The following is a 4,859-nucleotide window of genomic DNA, read 5'->3' on the forward strand; positions in this document are numbered from 1 at the left end:
TACGAATTAAATCAATTTAACACGAGAGTTTGATCGGTTTATTCTACTTATCGGGAGCAGCGAGTTTAAGAGGGTCCTGATATGCTCTTACCTGAGGATTACCATAGAAATATCTTTCAACCCGAGTTCAAGGCTCATACCGTCATCTTCCGTAAGGTACCAAAGCGTTCATCCCCACGGTCAGGTTGTTAGGGCAAGGATAATTTCTTAAGGACGAAAAAGAAAACGTTTTCTTGTCTTCTTTTATTTCCTTTGTTAACCCTTTTATTCCCAAGATCAAAACGCTCATTCTCCTAACTAGTACTATAGCTTTCTTTGTTGAGTAGTCATGCGAATTTGGTGTTAAATCAAATCTCTTAAGCTGATAATTCTCTTCTTTCTCAATACCTGTTTGACAGAGATTTTATTGAGATTATGAGGAGAATTTACATGCTAATTACTCCAGGGAGTCAAACACTCAGCACTTATCCCGGTTTCTACCCCTTCGCCACCGAGTACATGTTTCTTATAGCAGACTCCCTTACCCCACTATCTACCACTTAGTCTCCAAGGATCTTTATCGTATCTGAAATGAATTCATATTTCAAGTGCAGGTTAAAGAGGAAAGAGAGAAGTGATACACTTATCTGGACAATTTAAGCAATTGTCTCTTATTATAGACACCCTAACCCCACTATCTACCCCTTAGTCTCCAAGTATCTTTATCTCATCTCAAATGAATGCATAATTGAAGTGCGGGTTGAAGACGAAAGAAAGAAGTGATCGTCTCACTTATCTGGACAAATGAAGCAAAATTGTCTCCCTATAGAAACTTGGAAAATTCATGTGGCTTTCAAATGAGTGGCTGCAGTCATCAGTTGGTTGAGCACTCTACCGGCATCGTAGAGCTCATGGGTTCGGGATCCCTTTGGAGCCACCTGAATCATGTTTTCAGGTGTCGAAAAGAGGCAGTTGCTTAAATTGTCCAGATAACTGCGACGACCACTTGCCTTTTTTGTTTATCGCATCCCTTGGTAAATGGAAATCATTTACATGGTGGCTTCGAAAAGTCCCTCTCAAGAACCTCTTCCTCATCACTTGCTTACTTGGAAAGCTAATCTGTTACATGATCCTTTGACCAGGAAAAAAAACACCAGTAGTTTCATGCCCTAAGACGTCTTCCTTTTCAAGATATAGTGACTTAATAGCAGCCGAAATACGCGCGAAAAGCTTTCCGACTCGAGTTTCAACAAGTGAGCCCCTGCAGGTTAATTGCGGGGAAACAAAAGCTCCCTGGATCGGTTCGCTACAAGACTCGGTTAATACTTTGCGAGACCTTGCTCTTTAACAATCTTTTAACATGAGCGAAGAAAGTAGTGTACACCTTAGGCGTTTCATTCTAGAGGGACAAACGTCAGCGCAATCAAGGTTCTTGGGACAAAAAGGAGATCCTAGCAAGGTTGTCGGTCGGAGGAATCACATGAACTTCTGGTTGAAAGTTTTTCATTCTAGCGTCACATTTTTCGTTTTAGCGCTTGCTCTATAGCTTTCTTGGTAAGAAAAAGCAATTTCCGCCGAAAATTACCGTTTTCTAACTAAATTTTCCGTTATAGAGCAGACATTTTCATTACACACCGGAAAAGTCGTGCCGGTCACTCGGTGAACAAAATAATAAAATAAGGGTTCAAGAATACGCTTGAAATGAGCAAGAAAGTCTTTGCGGTCACAAATCTTGTTTGCGTTCTGCTGGGCATTGTACTCCACTCTTTCTTTGTGTTTTGTTTATCTGATCCGAGCATTGTACGCTTGGGATTATTTATTAGAAGATGCTGTGGAACCAATGGAAAGCTCAATGCTCAAGAAACAAGTATGACAATTACCCACTATTTACACCGAGATACATCTCGGTTTTGGCATTGCTCTCTCTTGGCGGGGCGAACAAGAGATATTGGGACTAGAGTAGACCGAGAAGAGAGAGCCTGCGCGCAAGCTACAGCGTTGCAAGCTTTTAAACCTTGTAGACTAAAGGCCGGGACACACTAGGCGATAAGTCGCTGCGACACGTCGCGGGGACAAGTCGCTGCAACAAATCGCCTTGTGTGACACGATTAATTTCATTGTCGCTGCAGCAGAATTTTGTCGCCGCGATCAGTCGCACGAATTCAAACCAGTTTAAATTCGTGCGACTAGTCGCAGCGACAAAAGTAGCGAAAGCAGCGTTGTCGCATCGTGTGTACACTTCCCGCAACAAGTTGCTGCGACAAAATATAAATGAACCAATGAGAGAGCGTCATATGGTCAGCCATATTGAATTAGAAAACTAGTTCACATTCCCCCTCATACGAGATCACTGCGTGTGCTCCGAACAGGCGTCGTGTCGCAGCGACTTGTTTTGCAAGTAGTACACATGGAGCAACTTGTCGCAGAGACATGTCGCTGCGACTTGTCGCCTAGTGTGTCCCGGCCTTAAAGTTCTTCTTTCAATTTTTGAGAGACATTTCGCCTTGACAGGGTTTTCGTTCGGCTTCGTTCAGTGATTGGTAGACGAAAATGTCTTGCCCGCTTGTTGAACAATCCGCAGCTCCCACGCGTTTTGCTGCGTCTCCTTACCCGCCGGCCTCACGTACCTGCGTCACGTTCTGATTGCTTTAAATTTAATAGCTTGTCTGTGTCCTGGGTGCTTAACCACCTTCAATTTGCGTTGCACGGCATTTGGAGAAAATGTTCCGTGTTTTTGACACATTTGTTTTCCATCGGTTTAGGGAAACACACGGTCTTTCTTGTTAGTCTATCGAATGAACCCTGTTTTCTCTCACCTGCTTTAAATGCTTCTCGTTGACTGAGTCTGAGCAATTATCCTCATCGGAGGAGAACGCAAACGACTTGATACCAAGACTGTGAGACTGAAAGAAACAATAAGAGAGATTTCAATAGCTGGGTCGGCAGGTTTTTTTTTTCTTTCTGTAATCATCACTTTGATTCGTTTTATTTGTACCACTAATATTTTAACTCGACTGAACACGAGAAAATTGATACACTTTATCGCAGCGCCTAACACATTTCACCATTTCTCCGAAAAAACGTCGCCTTTAGGGAGCCACACAAGTTACACAATGTGAACTTAAACGGCAACCATTTGAGCCACTGATGACGAGTTGTTGAAAGACACGGGTTTGTCTGTGAGTCAACGTCACCCGATCGGCCTTTCTTTTTCTAAGAATTTCTTTATTGAAAATGACAGTTTTGATATAGAGAAGATTCACATCCACAGACGAGGCCCAGTGGCATTTCATGTCCCTGAAAGTCGCCAATTTTAACCGTCAATTCGAAGACAGTTCGAGTCGGATCATCGTCTTAGAAATTTTCTCAGGGATTGTACGGACCATCATGAATCATAACTGAAAGACTGAGAGATCAGTATGTAAATTCACCTCTCAATTTCAATGCACTGTCAGCTAATAAAAAGTACTGAGAATGAAGATTGTCAGCTCAAGGGTACCACCTGATAAACCACCAAATTCTCATGACCTGCCAACGAAGAGATCTATAAAAGTAGCGAGGAGAATAAATGGGTTTTCCATTTTACTTCTTTTCTTTGCTGCCTCTGCCAAACAACGAGCAGGTGAGAATACAAACTCAAACGCCTGTCGCACCAGTTTCATTTCTGCATGCAGGATAACCGGCACATATTTGTCATATAAAAAAGATCTCAATTTTTTACGCAGTGATTACAACCCATTGACTCCTGAGAATGACTTTTAATAGATTTTACTCTGTCTGACGTCAGACAATTTTACTCGTCAATGGGGTTCGGTTCAGGAGTCAAATGGTTAAAATTGCGCAAATTTGTATTTTGAGATGACGTTCTTGTGGAAGACTAGACGGGAACGAAAACTTCTGACTCACTTCAAAATGCAACTTGACGCTATCTTAAAAACTCAGCGATTATTCCATTTTGTCCACGTTTTACAATATGGGTGAAGTATTATCGTATAACTTGGTTGGTACGAGCGGTTTTCAAGTAAAGATTAAAAAATGACCGATTCAATGTTATATGCTCTCGTAGTCGTCATAACCGTAAATGTGGTTCTTTCAACTCGCTGTTTTGCAGAAGACCGTAATTCGTGCCACACATATCGTTAATTATTCTTGTTGCATCAAAACGCCAAACTTACAGTTTAAATCATCACTCCACGTATTCTTATTCCGAAATAGGGTCAATCGAACGCGCCCTTAAACTTCCTCAGTCACTAAGGAGCATTAGCAACAGGGAGTTTAAGAAACGACGACGGCTACGACAGCGACAATACCACAAACAATAATATCATTGGTTAACAGAGCATAAATAATCGCGCTACATGTGCAGCACGAATTTTAGCAAGTATGTTTGCCGCCCTCTGCATGACCACGACCAACAACGTAAGCATGCAACATGCATGCGTCGCGTTTGATTGGTTTAATTGCTTGTCTGTGTTCTGGGTACTTAACCACCTTAATAGCTTCAATTTCCGTTGCACGGCACTTTGAAAAACGTTCCATGTTTTTTGACGCACTTGTTTTGCATCGTTTTAGGGAAAAGACAGGGTCTTTCATGATATTCTATCAAATGAACCTTGTTTTCTCTCACCTGTTTTAAATGCTCCTCGTTGACTGAGTCTGAGCACTGCTCACTGAACTATACCAAGACTGCGAGACTGAAGGAAACAAAAAAAGGGGTTTCATTAGCTGGGTCGGCAAGTTTTTTTTCTTTATTATTTTCCGTGCTTCGCTCACTTGTTCGTTTACGCGATCCTTCACAACTCGTGAATAAAAATCATACGCGCTCACCAATCATGAAGTAATCTATACTTATGTAATCATCACTTTTGATTAGTTTTATT

The sequence above is a fragment of the Montipora capricornis genome, chromosome 6 (assembly GCF_036669925.1).
Source record: "Montipora capricornis isolate CH-2021 chromosome 6, ASM3666992v2, whole genome shotgun sequence".
Classification (NCBI taxonomy): domain Eukaryota; kingdom Metazoa; phylum Cnidaria; class Anthozoa; order Scleractinia; family Acroporidae; genus Montipora; species Montipora capricornis.